The sequence below is a fragment of the Buteo buteo genome, chromosome 3 (assembly GCF_964188355.1).
Source record: "Buteo buteo chromosome 3, bButBut1.hap1.1, whole genome shotgun sequence".
Lineage (NCBI taxonomy): Eukaryota > Metazoa > Chordata > Aves > Accipitriformes > Accipitridae > Buteo > Buteo buteo.
The window spans coordinates 38,959,104-38,974,422 of NC_134173.1; the positions used below are offsets into that span (position 1 = coordinate 38,959,104).

The following is a 15,319-nucleotide window of genomic DNA, read 5'->3' on the forward strand; positions in this document are numbered from 1 at the left end:
CCTTTTTTATGTCTAGATTTCTACATCATAATCTTTATCATGGTCACTGTGAGACCAGAGGTCATCCATGAGAGAAAGTATGTATCCAGTAATTATTGCAGGTCATTTAGAGCCAAATGCTTTGTTGTACAGACTTGCTTCTTTTACTTTCTCAGGCAGGGTATAAGGCAGATCGTCACAAGCAAAAATCATGTTTCTTTTCTGCCATCTAAGGTTTGAATTCATGGGTTTGAAGCTTCCCAAAAGTTCAGCTGAATGAAAGAAGGCCAAATATCTGTTCATTTAGTCTACAACTAAAACTTGCAGTTTGCTAAGAATGTCTCTGTCCTCATGATCTGCTTCTTTAGTCAACTTGCTGTATTCTGATTTCTTTCCATGTTAGACTGGAAACATTAACAAATGGGGAAGGCATAAAATATTTAAAGCCTATAAGGCACTGCAAACATCAAAATGATCTGTTCCACATGTGTGGCATTACACTAAGTCTTTTAGGACAGCATTTGCAGCTTGTTAGCTATAGCCAGAATTGCTGTTTTGTTATAATTCACTGAAGTCCGTCACAGAAGTAAAAATAAACTTTGGAATATACTTTACAATCCTAGTCTTCTTTCTCACTTACTTTTGGGTAATGCACGTTGGATTCCAAAAGAGAGGGTAAGGGATTTACTGCATTGCCTAATAAGTGACTGAAAATGATTGAACTGGAAGTAAACCTTGGAAAAGCTCTAAATCCCTCCACTCATTTGGCTCTTGCTGTTTCTGTATCTTGCTGAGTTTGTTTGTATGAGCTGAAATATTTTTATTTAACTGAAGAGGAGAGTAAGTCAACCTAAGGTTATAAAACTTCCGTTTGGGCCTGAAGGAAACTCATTAATGTCCACAGCATGTGGTCCTCTCACGCTAGGACTGCCACCTGTCATCAGCTTAGCCTGAAAGCTTTGACTAAAAGAAATGTGTGGGAGGGTACGTATATAAATTGCAGAATAAAAAGAGTATCGCTGTCCCTAGGGAGGAAGTGGAGAATATTGAATCAAAATGTCTTTTAAGCTTCCCCCGCCCACTGTCCAGTTAAAGCATATTTAGAATTTTGTGGCTTTTTATTTTCCTTATCTGCAGTCTCTCCCTGTGCTATATCTTTGGGCTAAGTAGACTGGAGTTCAGAAAGCAGAAAAAAGTAGTGGCTTAAAGTGTGTAAGAACCTAATAATGAAAAATGAAGAAGAATTAAACAGAACTGTAATAAGCCCCACCAACCTGGGGAAGTCCCTTATTAATAAATCAGAAGAGCAAGGGATTCAATAAATGAATCAAAATATGTGACCTGTGTCATTACTAATAACACTCTGCTTAAAGGAAGGGGTTTTGTAATAGAAAGTATTGTTAATAAAGAAGGCTCTTTGCGACCATTGGGATTTTTTTTCTTAATAACAGCGATGCCAGTTGGCACCGGATTTCCTAGGTAATTTTCGTCATTTCTAATGAAGTAACGTACTGAAGCTACTGTAGGGACGTACGCACTCAGGTTTTTGTTGCTGTTGTTTTTTTCAATTACCCTCTTCGATGCAAAAGGCCAAACGATAAGTATTTGACTTGGCCGAATCTCCTGTGGGTTCACAGTGGAAGTTCTTACCAGAAGTGGGTTCCGGGGAGGCTCTTAGCACAGCTGTAGCTATCAGATCGCACACGTGGAGGTGCAGCGCACAAAGAGGATGTTGTGGCTGTCTTGGCATAGGAGTTTGCATGGGTGAGGTTTCCTCTACCCGTTTCACAGAGGGTTCAGCTGCTAGGTCAGGCTCTCAAGTGGGGTAAATCTGTATTGCTCCAGTCATATTGTGGAGGTAGAATGACAGGTGCCAACTGAGGTTTTTGCATCCTTAACACCCATATGTACATCAGCAGAGGGTTGATAGACCTCTAGGCTCCAGCTGTCATGTCCAGCCCATTATTGCTGAGAGCTTGGTGGTGCTACAGAGGTTCTCATCGATGTCTCAGAGCTTCAGCCTTAGCATTTCTCCGCTGTACTGCAAGGTATTTTGCCTCCTTTCAGTCCCACAAAGAAACTTGCTTTCTCACTGTTACAGGTGTAACCTGATGTGTTCTCATGTTCCTTTAGCATAGGTCGTAACTAGGGCTATCCGAAACTTCCACAGAAGCTTTGGTGTAACGGTGGGTTGCTGACCTGGCAAACCTGAGGTTGGACTGTATGTCCTGGCTGCACTGAGTTATTCCACTATCAGCAGACTTTTTGACCAAGAGTACTACAATTTGATGTGAAACTAAAGTAAGATTGAAAATCTTTTATTTCTTGTTAAAATTAGTATTTAGTCCTATATGGTGGTGGACCAGGGATGGCTCTTCCTAGTGTCCTGACCCTTTCTACTGTTAAAGAGCATACTGTCTTCTGATTTTGTTGCTACCTGAGGAGATACGAACTGATCAAGCATGAGAACTGAATGGAAGGCAGCCACAGTCAGTCCTTTTGCTTCTTAAAAAGCCTGTTCTCAGAGTTTCTAGTTCACTGGAAAATTTTTTGGGGGAAAAAAGGTTCCATTTGGATTGAAAACAAATTCTGAACAAACATACATGTTTTGTGAAAAAGCAATCCTGCATTTTAGCCAGCTTTGTTCTGAGATCCCCCTTGTTCATGATGTAATCGCTTGTATCTCACATTTTTTGTACATTGCAGGTAAAAGCCAAACCCTCAGTTCAGTTAATTGACTTCAGTGATATGCCAGAAGGTACAAATCAAAGCATATTGTGTCTACTTGAGAACTTCTTTTTAAATCATTCATTCACTCTACTGAACACTGTAGTTCAAGCAGAAAAGGAGGAGAAAGCTGCTGTTTTCTTCTGCATTCTTTTTTTTTTTTTTTGAGAGTATGAACTGGATGTTAATCTCTGGCACAGAAACATCTGAATATTTAAAGAGAAGAAAAGGTTGCGTAGACACTTTTCTGATGAAGCTTTTTTGCTTTTATTTTTCTGTCCTGTTTAATTGCATTTCTTTTTGCGAGGAAATTTTCCTTTGAGCTTCTTTCATATGGCATAGAAGAAGAATGAGCATGACAGTTTATTAACTTTACAACATTTCTTGGCCTCGTTTTCAAATATGGAGAGGAGACATTTTTTGATCATGTAATTTAACTGCCGTTATCTTTAGACTTATCTGAGTATGAGGCACAATATGCCTAGTTACTTGCCTTCATATTTCAACATCATATAATTAACAGCCCCCTATGTGATAATTATTTAGGAACAGATTCTTCCATGTTAGTCAGATTGAGTTGTATGTTACTGAAAAGTAGCGCCATTCAGGGGAATATCTTACCCTATTGCAACAAATAAGATGTTATTTAGTATAAGAACTCAACCCAAAATAATTGTGGAGTGAATCATTAGGACAGAATCATAGTGTTATTATGTCAATAGCTTGTTAGGAAGATTTTTTTGCCAGCACACCATGACTTACAGTTATTCCTCCTGAAAAATAACTAAAGAAAATTTGCTATTCATTGAAACAGTTTGGATCCTGCAACATTTGGGACAATACAATTCTGTAACTGAACTTAAGACATCTATTGAATAATCTTATTCAGATTCATAAAGATGAAACCTATATATACCCAAAGGTGAAGTGCAAAGACTTCTTTCATCTGGTTAAGTAAAATACTTACATAGGTGTATTCTTTTTCATAAAAATCATGTTCTCTTTCTCACTAACAAGTCTTTGCTCCTCATTCTACCTGTAATTAATACAACAGTTGCAGGAAGAATTTATCACCAATTCTGCTTTTCACCAAGGAATCACAGTTTATTTACTTAAGGCAAAGAAATATTTAAAACCTAGCAGATTACCTTATATTTCAAATTGCTTTGTCTCAGTATTAGCATCAAAATTTGCCCTTTGCTCATCTACATAGCATGTCCATAGTATATAACATAGTATCTTGTTATTTCTGTATGTTAGACAAATGTCCAGAAACCACCTGAGTAACTGCAGTATTTTCACTATTGATCATATAGTGATTTTCTGTCCCCTTTGTGTGGGTTGTATCTCTATGAGAGCTTCAGAAATAAAAATAAACAGCATCTATTTAAATCCATTTATGGCCAGTGCAGTTGTAAAAAGGTTTAGAAAATTGTATGTGTGTCTGTCTGTGCACTTGAATTTGTCTATTACAATTAATCTTTACTTTTCTGTCCATTAAAAGTTGCCAAGATAAAGTCACATTTTCATCTTTTCTGTTCATTGGTGCCATTTTTATATGTCATTCACTAAATTTAGATTTCAGGCAGGAACAAGGAAAAACAGAAAAATGAGGGTACTAGTGTCAAGGAGTTGGTGGATACAGTGTTTATAAGGTGTGCCAGTGTGCAGAGATGTAGATATCCTGCTGTATACTTGGATGTCTCTGTCCTCAAGTGTCTGTTAAGGTCTCCTCATGTGATTTTTCATCAGCCATGATCACCTTGTAGCAGTGGACAAAAGCAGATTTCACACAGCACCTTGATCTGAGAAAACTGCTGACATAGATATATTACTGATTTGGTTTTCCTTTTCTGTATTTTTGTCTTGTCTAAATGTTCTTTAAAAGTTTGATGCAGATTCAGACTTACTCTGTGAATCACTTTTCCTCTGTCCAATCCTTAGTGAACAATGGGTTTCTTGGAGAATTACATCAGTCACCAGTATTGGGTTGACAACATGAGGGTCAGCATCTCTATTGATAAAAGGAAGACAAGTGTTGATGCAAGAGCTTTATCACATTTTATATCATGTTATTATGACTTATTTCAACTTGTTTAAAGGGAATCTGAACATATTAATAGTGACAAGTTACATTTTTAGTAATTAAAAGAGTTTCTTGAAAAAAGCTTGAAAACACTCCAAAAATGTGTATTAGGGAATATCTTTGTGTGCGCATGTGTGAACAAGTATCTTTGCAATTTCCCACTTTCATAATTGCTTGCTGAGAAGGAATGCTCTCAAGTGAGAGGTCAAAACTTCCTTTCTTCACATTACTTAATTGCAAAATAAGAAAAGGTCCTCTAAATACCTTATTTTCAGTTTTTTTGATTTTTTTTGTTCTTTCCTTATTAATAATTTTTCAATTTCACCCAATGCTCACCAAGTCTGTTAGCACAGCCATGTTAAAGCGTTCTTTACTCTGTAAGTAGTAATTTTTAGTGCTCCCATAGTAAGAAAGTATACTTACTGTGAAGGGTGATGAAAGAAGGTGGTGCTACAAAAACACAAAAGAAGTTTCCACAGGTTTTAAAGTGGGATGAGGGTGTCTCTGAAGGTTGTAGGCTGAATCTACATCTTGGAAGTGTCAGAAAAAATCTTCCTAGTAGTTGAGTAGTTGTGTGAAGAATGGTCAGAACGAGAAATGATTTAACAGTCCCTCTGTAATAAGAAGTCTGTTTGTGTTGCTCTTTACTGAAAAAACAAGAACTACACAACTGCTTGAAAGCACACTAGAATGACTGAACAAGAAGAGGCAATATAGCCATAGTCCTTGATATCTATTGCTGCATCTTGTCATTGATGGTATAAAGTGATCAAACTGCTTTGTTGACTATTTCTACTTCTTAAAAGAAATTAATGTTTTTTAAAATTCCAAAATAGAAAACTCTGTGATGCTTTCTGAATATTAAAATTTATTGTTGTGCAGTGCTTTGCTGCTGAAGGATACTTACTCCATTTTTGTGGGATTTTTTTGTGAAAGAACTTGTTACTCCTTGTGAGCAAAGGTGGTAGGTAAGGATATAATAGCAGAGAGAGAAATGCAGACGAAAACTTTGCTCCCAAGTATTTTTCCCAATAATTTAATATAAATCATACAATATTAAAGACACAAGATGTTCTCCGGAGCTGGAATGTAGTTATCAGTATGTAGGGAGAAGGCATGAAAATGGGGGTGGAATATTACGGAGTGTTAATGAAGACAAGGGTAAGCAGCAGCGAAGAGTCATAAGGAAAGCTGATGTAATGAAGAGAGATGTTACTTAAAGCCATGGATGAGAACTTTAAGCATGGTGTAGATGAGAGAAGAAGCTAAAGGATATTCAGAAAGTGGGATGGCTTGTTGGTTATGAATATAAACAAGTAATTCAGAAAAAAACTAGATTACCTATAAATCATGGAATCATACAATAACTGATGTTGGAAGGGATCTCTGCAGATCATCTAGTCCACCTCCCTCTACCCCATGCTCAAAGCATGATCAACTAGAGCAGATTGCTCAGGACACTGTCCAGTCAGTTTTTTAATATCTCCGAAGATGGAGACTCCACAACTTCTCTGGGCAGCCTGTTCCAGTGTTTGACCACTCTCACAGTAAGAAAGTGTTCTGAGTTCAGATAGAATGTCTTATTTTTAAATTTGTTTCCATTGCATATTGTCCTCCCACTGGGCACCACTGAAAAGAGTTTGGCTCCATCTTCTTTACTCCCCTATTTACTTGCCGGCAACGCCCTGCCTAATGCAGCCCAGGAGGCTGTTGGCCTTCTTTGCTGCAAGGGCACATAACTGGCTCATGTTCAACTTGATGTCCATAAGGAACTCCAGGCCTTTTTCACTAAACTGCTTTCCAGCTCTGAGCAGTTGTCCTCCAGCCTACACTGGTGCAGGGGGTTATTCCTCCCCAACTAAGTTGAGGTGGTGTTGAGTATTTTAGCCTTTTCTGTGTCCTTTGTCACCAGGTCCCCTGCCCCATTCAGCAGCAGGCCCGGATTTGCCGTAGTGTTCCTTTTGCTGCTGATGGACCTGTAAAAGCCCTCCTTCTTCCCCTTCATGTCCCTTACCACATTCAACTGCAGATGGGCTTTGGCTTCGCTAACCCCATAACTGCATGCTCTGACAGTGTCTCTATATTCCTCTTGGGTCACTTGACCCCTCTTCCACTTCTTGTATGCTTTCTTTTTATGTTTGAGTTTAGTCAGGACCTAGTTGTTCATCTGTGCAGGCCTCCTACTGCCTTTGCTTGGCTTCTTACACATGGGGATGAACCAATCTTGATCTGGCAATCCTTGAAAATCAACCAGCTGTCCTAGACCCCTCTTACCTCCAGGATCATCACCCATGGGATTCTTCCAAGCCCATCCCTGAACAGGCCAAAGTCTGTTCTCCTGAAGCTGAGGGTTGTTATCCTACTATTTGCTTTGTTCTTAGCACTCACAATCCTGAACTTCACCATCCCATGGTCACTGCAGCAAAGACTGCCCCCAGCTTTCACGTGTCTGGCCTGTTCTTCCTTGTTTGCAAGTGTGAGGTCCAGCAGAGTATCTCTCCTCTTCTGCTTCTTGATCATCTGTGTCAAGAAGTTGCCATCAATGCACTCCAGAAACCTCCTAGATTGCTTGTGCCCCTCTATGTTGTCCCTTCAGCAGATATAGAGGTAGCTCAAGAATCATTACTTTTTACTGTTAAATATGGTGACAGTTCCTCCGATGTGGCTGCTGTGTTGGATATTGGATAAGCATGTAGCATGGAGGTGATTTGTGTCTCAAAGGATAAGGGGAAAGTTTGTGGATGTAGAGAGAAAACTTAGGATAGCTCTTAAGCTGAACGCTTAATGAAACAATGCTGAAGCCATAAGCAAAGTATTGCCTACTGAATTCAGAGAAACAGGTCTTTGTATAATCTTTGTGGGTAAGCAGGATCAGATTAAACACACCAGACACCTCCCCCCCCATTAAAGTCTCCTCAAAATGCAAACATTTTACAGAGCTCTGGAACTTGGCTAGCATCCAAAGGTTAAAAAAACCCAAAAAGTTGTGATTGCCCTTTGCTATATTCTTTGTGGTTTCTCTTCAAAGCAGCTAATTGATATTTAGATTTTCTTCTGCTAAACAATACACTGGATAAATAATACATTGGACAAAATTCATCTCTGATGTAATTCCATTAGAATAGGTTGACTATAGTGAAGTAAGGAGTGCATTTAGCTGATAAAATTTACATACTCTTACAAGGACTTGATGTTTTTCAAGCCGTGTAATTGGAAACCAAACAATTACTACAATAGGTCAACAAATGTCTATTCCATGAAGTGCACATCACATTGTTAGAGAAATTATAGGTGGTTTTCAATGCCGCTGCACAGTGCTTTGTGAGATTAAGCAAGGTCACGGAATATGAAAACCTGGAAAGCTTGTGATGCCTTCCTTATCTCTACAGATGTGCTTTCATCATGAATTTTAGCACTGTAAATTTAAACGTTGGGGTTTTTTTTCTTGCAAGTTCTGTTTTCAAAGTGTTTGAGAGAATCTCTTCTTGTTGCAAGGTTGGTTGCCACTGAAGCAAAATATTCGGCTGTCTTAGTGAAAGAAGAATTTTACAAGAAAATGCTTTTCAATCTCCTAACTGTACATTTCAGTCCCTCATAGATTAGTAATCTTATCCTACTCCAGACTATATGAAAAGACTAAATAGGAGACACTTCTACTGGGCCTAGAAGATTTTTCTTCTTTCAGTCTGTCCCCTCAAAAATTGGATAAGTTCATTCATGACAAAACTCAGTATGTATCAGGGCTGCATATATCCACATATTTTCATTCTGAGGGCACTTCCTCAGAATACACAAGTCTTTCTTTTATGCTTTTGTAGACTTATTCTTGAAAAGTCAAGAAGGAAGTAATGATAAACTCAAATAGGAAGAATCAGGAAATAAATGGCAAGAAAAAAGGGATATGTTAGAATAGGTCATACTATTTATCATATTTGTACAGAAAAAATGAACAAGCACCTAAGAAACAAAAGGAAGGATAATGACTTAATTGACTTCTATGTGCCATTATTCAATTGTCATTTCAGGCCTCTTGTTTCTGACTGGGGAACGCAAAGCAGTAAATTGAACTCAAGGTTTGAAACTAAAGCAAGAAAATCTGTCTCGAGTGCGGCCCAGATGATGAGAAAGGCAGCTGTTCAAAAAACCTACCAAATCAACTCTTATTTTCTTTAAAAAAACATAAAAGATCTCCTTTACTTTTAATGTCTTGACTTCCCAGCATAGTCTGAATTTTGTTCTGAAGAAACAAGCATAGCATGATTTTTTAATAGGCAGGATGAACTATACTTGGGAAGGTCTTAAGTTGAAATGGGGCTAACTGTGATGCACAAAGATCTCAGGTTGTGTGTTTTCGTCATGCAGGAAGTAAACAGCAGGTTTTTTACTTGTAACATAAAAAGCTGTAGCCTAGAGATCAAAGGATGGCTAAGGAGTAAAGAGCTATAAGGAACATGTTATCAGTGTGAAAGGAAAAGAGAAGTGTTTAGTAACAAAACTAGTTATTATGTAACAGGATGTGATGATTTATTAATAAGTTGTATACACTGTTTTGTAATAGTCCAAACAAACCAGAAAAATATTTTTCAAAAACCCCACATAGATACATATATATATATTCCCATCAGTAACATGATTCCTAGTCCAACCTGCAGAATATTTCCAAGTTTATTCTTGCTGAATCACTTCCTCGTTTGAGAAACTAAATCTAACTGGTACAAAGTTGATGCTCTTATTTCCTAGAGACACATACCAGCCAGACTGGTAAGCAGGAGATTTATGGTAAATAAGAATCTCCCCAAAAGATAAGGAACTACTTTGTATATTGATCGGGCTGCAAGGAGTCCTGTTCAAGGACAGTTGAGCTGAAATTCATCTGACTCTAATAATTTATATGGATTTTGTATCACAATGAGAAGTAAAGATTGTTGGTCTAGCACTGCTATAACATGTTGTGTTTAAACACTCAACATAGAATTTAAATGTTTGATACATTACATAGGAACTGGAGTGCAAAGTATATGCCCAGCTAGAGCATACTGTTATCAAGCCCATCTGTTCCTGGCAAGAGCTAGTACATAAGAATGCTTCTCATCTAATTTAATATACAGATGGATTTGCACTTGCCTTTCATAACGTGTAACCATTTTTAAGTGTGTCGTGGTTTAACACCAGCCAGCAACTAAGCACCACGCAGCCGCTCACTCACTCCCCCACCACCCAGTGGGATGGGGGAGAAAATAGGGAAAAGAAGTAAAACTCGTGGGTTTGAGATAGAATGGTTTAATAGAACAGAAAAGAAGAAACTACTAATGATAATGATAACACTAATAAAATGACAATAGTAATAATAAAAGGATTGAAATATACAAGTGATGCACAGTGCGATTGCTCACCACCTCAATCATGTGCTTTGCTCATCACGTCAATTGCTGATTGACGCCCAGTTATTCCCTGAGCGGTGATCCCCCACCCCCACTTCCCTCAGTTTATATACACTAGATGTGACGTCCCATGGTATGGAATACCCCGTTGGCCACTTTGGGTCAGCTACCCTGGCTGTGTCCTGTGCCAACTTCTTGTGCCCCTCCAGCCTTCTTGTTGGCTGGGCATGAGAAGCTGAAAAATCCTTGGCTTCAGACTAAACATTACTTAGCAACAACTGAAAACATCAGTGTGTTCTCAAACTGGTCTCAAAACATAGCACTGTTACCAGCTACTAGGAAGACAATTAACTCTATCCCAGCTGAAACCAGGACAAAGTGGGCAGCTAGGAAAAAAAAAATTGCTATACTCTTTCATTTAGAAGAAATTGCAGTGGTCCCACATACTTATCTGATGTAAATTTTTACCTGTATAAAAATATATAAGTCCCATTTTCCTGAACCATAGAAGACATCAGTGTCTACTTTAGGCTAGAGTTAGGCTGATCCCCTAAATCTAACATCCCCAATACCTGTTGCCTGAGGCTCTTCAGATAAAAACTGATCTTTGCTTTCTGGTCTGTGAGCTCCTCAGTGGGCCATTCTACCAAGCACTGAGTGAGGAAGTAACATGGACAAAGACTTTCTTAGGAATTTTTGCTCTGTAACTGTGCTCATTTGTCACTCACACTGTTTTGACCACAGATGTGAGGAGGAGAGGCCCAACAGTCACGAGGCTATGCAGAGCCTACTACTAATATCTTCCCCAGACTACTTGACATCTAGAGAGGGTCTGGAGTTGCACAGCAAGTGTTGATGGACATGGCGGTCCCCAGATCTGGCTGGTCCTCTTTTCCTTCTTCCATTGGTTCGTCCTACCTCTGCCTGCCTACTAGCTGCCACTCAAGAGCATGGGGTGCTCCTGCCATATCTCCAGAGCCTCCTGTTCCCTTGCTCTGCAATCTGAAGCCTCTTCATTAGGAACTGTTGTCAGGCCTGTTAAGGACTGATCCTGTCCGTGAACACCTCCTAAGTAGACCTTCTCTCCCTCCTCTCTTCCAAACACTGCCTCAGGCTGATACTACAGCATGTTTTCTAGGATGGCATCCTAGAAAAACAATGCCTCTTGCCTGAGGCAATGTAGGGCTGAGGTACCAGAGACTGGGAGTAGAAACTGGAAGAGAGCAAGACTTTTGTGCCTCACCTCTGTGGAGGAAAGAAAAGCAAGTCTGTGACTCCAGGACTGTCTACAAGGTTACAATGAATGTCTACTGCCTACAGATATCCACCCTTCAGCCCCCTGGTTCTCTAGGGCACAAATTTCTGTGTAGTGCTGAGATTTACTCATTCCTTCTCTAATTTTTGAGAGGGACTGGTGAAGGTGAGCTCTGAGCAGGATGACCTACCTCAAACCTGATAAGTTTATGCCATGGCCAGCAATGTGCCATGGGAGTCTTTCTTCTGTTATCTGCTAGCCTTGGCAGCTGGAAAAGGCAGGACAGATAGCGGTGCTCTCAGGTGCTCAAATGGAAGGAAGGCCTGAGGTAGTGAAAGTGAAGAAAAGTAAGAAAGAGTTTCCATTATTATGTCATGCTTTGTTTTTTGAGAGCATGTTAGTGCTTCAAATGTCCCCAAAGATGGTGGATGAGGCTTTTAAGCTCAGTGAGGGCATTCTACCACTGTTTAATATGAACTCGTTCCACACCAAGATACTCCCCATCCAGCTTGGAGAATGGGCTGATGTGTTGTCAGGACTCTAAAATTAAATACTATGGCTTTTGGTAGTCAGCTACTTGAAACTCTGCCTGATTCACAGTCTTGCCTGCATCTTCATTGTGCCTTGGATTATAGTGTGGCATGCCAGGGACTTCACAGTGACATGTTAGCAAACAGGACAGAGCTTCCTTCCTTTTCTGTTTCTCTCCCTTCCCAGGGGCCTGAAAGTTTCTGGAGTAGAAGTACATCTCTTCTGCACACCAGACTGAGGCTAGGTGGCTTTCATGTTTGCCCAAATATGAAGGAGGGGTATGGTCCCAAGTTCCACCTCAGCTGCCAACCACCTTCTATGCCAAATAGATAGATCTGTCTCCCAGCCTGTACACGTCCTAAATTTCCATTGGGCATGCAGCCCCCAGTCCTGGGGAAACCGCAGTGCTTTTCATCTTTGTGGGCCTTTCTGCACACAGGGCCACACATAGGAAAGCACAAAGCACATCAGGGAGTTGCAGATTGACAGTTTCAGACCCTTTTGCCAGTACATTGGTGTCACTATTCACTGGAAGACTTTGTCACAGTGGAGCCTGCTTCTTGGTTTGGATTCTTGTGATTCTCTACAGTGCACCTGCCTATCAGTTTCATCCTAAAAGAATCCAGTCTACACACACCAGAACCCTTCCAAGAGCTGAACAAATACATAATAGGTGGGAATGGTCAGGGGATTCACTTAATTTTGCTACTGCTCTGAAATAAAGAATGTTAATACAGATGTACCCATAGATGATGCACCTTTTCACCATGGGAATGCAATTGCACTTATGATTTTCATTAAGATTTAACCATGTAAGTCTTCTTTAATCAAGTCTACCCATGGTTATCTGCTCCTTCTCTGGATCAGTGGTGGAGAACTATTCTTTCTTTCGAGTCCATCAGGTGTTTGATCCAACTGTTTTTGCTGCTATAAGATATTTGACTCAAGGGAAGGGCAATACTGAGAGCTCACAAACTAGGAGCAAGAACAGTGGAGTGCCCTGGATAAGGAGTAATTTGAGTCCCCAATGTGAGAGTGGAGGCTGAGGTAGAATGTCAAGCAAAATCCAGTTACCATAGGGCCAGTATTTGTGGGCAATGTGGTTTTTAGCTCATAATTGTATTCTGCTTTGCAAACTTCTTGGGAAACTTACTCATTCTCATATTTTTTAGTGGTCTAAGAAGAGAAAGGGAGAATATTTTCCCATTAGCCAATTGGATGTCTTCTTTTTGGTACTGTAAAAGACACAGTGAAAGCTTACTTAAACTAAACAAGAAAAAAATGTGGATGTAGGATAACACTGATGGCTACCAAACAGAAGTCTACATAATTCAGTTATTGCTTTTATCAAATTTACTTCCAACAGCAACAGCAGGATTTGCTTCTGAGCGGTGCCAACAGTTGCTTGAATTCTGGTAAGTTCATTGCCATGAGCACTATATCTCAAACACTGGGATTCACAACACTGAAAAAGTCTTTCTTACCCGTATTCCACTGTGCAAGATGAATCTTGCATTAAGCATTCCACATTTTGCATACAAAGACCCTTACATTTTACTTAATCAGGGAATCGATTCAAAATTTGTTCTTTACACATGGCTGATTACCTCAATAGATTGCAAGGTATTAAATGTGTAAAATAGTCTTTAAAACAGCTCCAGCCAATTAATCCTAATTTCACAACTCCAAAGCGGAGTTTTGAAAGTACCTGCAAATACTTTGTTAGCGACCTTTCTAATGTGTGTACCCTACCTGTCAATACCATTTATTACTACTGCTATTTAATTCCTCTTTTATTCAAATTAAATACCTTCCAGCCATTCAAAAACTGAATTATGTTGCGGCTTCTTGCAATTGTCATACTAGTTAATTAGCTCTTGGCATGCCTGAGTGTCTGAAGAAATTGGGAAAATGATTTGTAATTGTTCACTGAAGTACAAAGAGGCACTTAAAATAAATAAAGCCACATAACTGCAGAATAATAGATGTGTATTTCAACCTAATTTAGGTGAAAATTTTTATTTTATCAGCAAAAATTAGAAAAGCTCATTTATTTTATATGCAAGCTGTGCGTTCACCACCTCTGCCTGTACCTGAGCTTAGCAAGGTTATAAAACATAACGAAAATGGTGAAAAAGTGGGATTTTATAGAAGCAAACTGCCAAATAAAATTTTAAAGAGTTCCTCCTGTCCAACCTCTGACATTGAATTAATTCTTGCTAGTTTATATTTTAAGTGTGATAAACTGGAGATATTTGAATATTATAGCAACTGGTACCTCAAGATCTGTGAAACCCTGAGCTCCCAGCTCTGGGTCTTAGGAACTCTTAAGGTAATTTTGGGAGTCTTCATTGGCACAAAGCAGCACTAAAGCCAACCCAGGTATCCAGAAGAGAATTTCCCCATAGCCTTCCTTCTGGTAGCTGTGGGACTTGAGAAAGGTAGCAGACAATGCTTTTTCTTTCCTCAGTCTTGTTCCTCACACTTGTGAGTGTGAAGGGGAGATCCAACAAGCTCTGAGTGAGTTCCCCTGAGTGATTTTGTCTTACCTGTTGCACATGGGATGACAAGGCTTTCGTTACTACTTTAAACTGTCATGTTTGCAATGGCCAAGCCTTATTGTAAACCAGCACACAACCAAAGTTAATTTAGTCAAAGAAGAGGATTACACTGATCCAGACAGGTCAGTTCAGCGTGATCATTCTCCTTTACAGGAAATCCCAAAGCACCTCGGTTTGGAAAGGTGGTTTAGTCCAGCTGCTTGTTAGACAGCTCCTTTTTCCTTCCATGTGCAGGATGCATGGTGTGCATGCGGGGAAGCGTAGTGTGTATATGCCAAGAGAGAAATGGAGCCTGGGAAGTAGGAACTTATGAAGTCCTGTTGCCTGGTAGCTTGTTGTTTAGCAAATGTTCAGTCTCCCAAGGAGTCATGTATGTACAAATACGGGTGCCAAGTGCCTTGTTAATGCAGAATTTAATGTACTGCAACGGTGGTGTCAGATAATTAGCTTGACAGACCAATAGATTTTCCAATAGAACTGATTGTATAGACCTTTTTTATATAATTATTATTATTATTAAAATTATTATTATTATTTAGATCAGGCATTGTAGCCTTTTGATGAAATTAAAATGAATCTGGAAATAAAGACTCAGAGTCTGTAGGCATGCTTGTAATTTTGGTCACCTTGTGTAAGAATTATCTCTGGCTCACTTCCCCTCATTGCTTCCCTGCTCACTGTAATTCAAATTTCTTTGAGAAAAATAAGCTGCTAGTGGTACATTAATGCTCATAATTTGATCAAGAAAGGCAGTGCAGTGTGGAAAATGAATTTTCACAAACAGTAGCCATTTCATATA

General features: G+C 39.4%; 1 protein-coding gene across 2 annotated transcripts in view; it reads left to right on the top strand.

Moving 5' to 3' along the window:
* NKAIN3 (sodium/potassium transporting ATPase interacting 3) overlaps positions 1-15,319 on the top strand; it is a 380,358-nt gene that overhangs the window by 116,114 nt on the left and 248,925 nt on the right. The gene's annotated exons all lie outside the window — the stretch shown is intronic.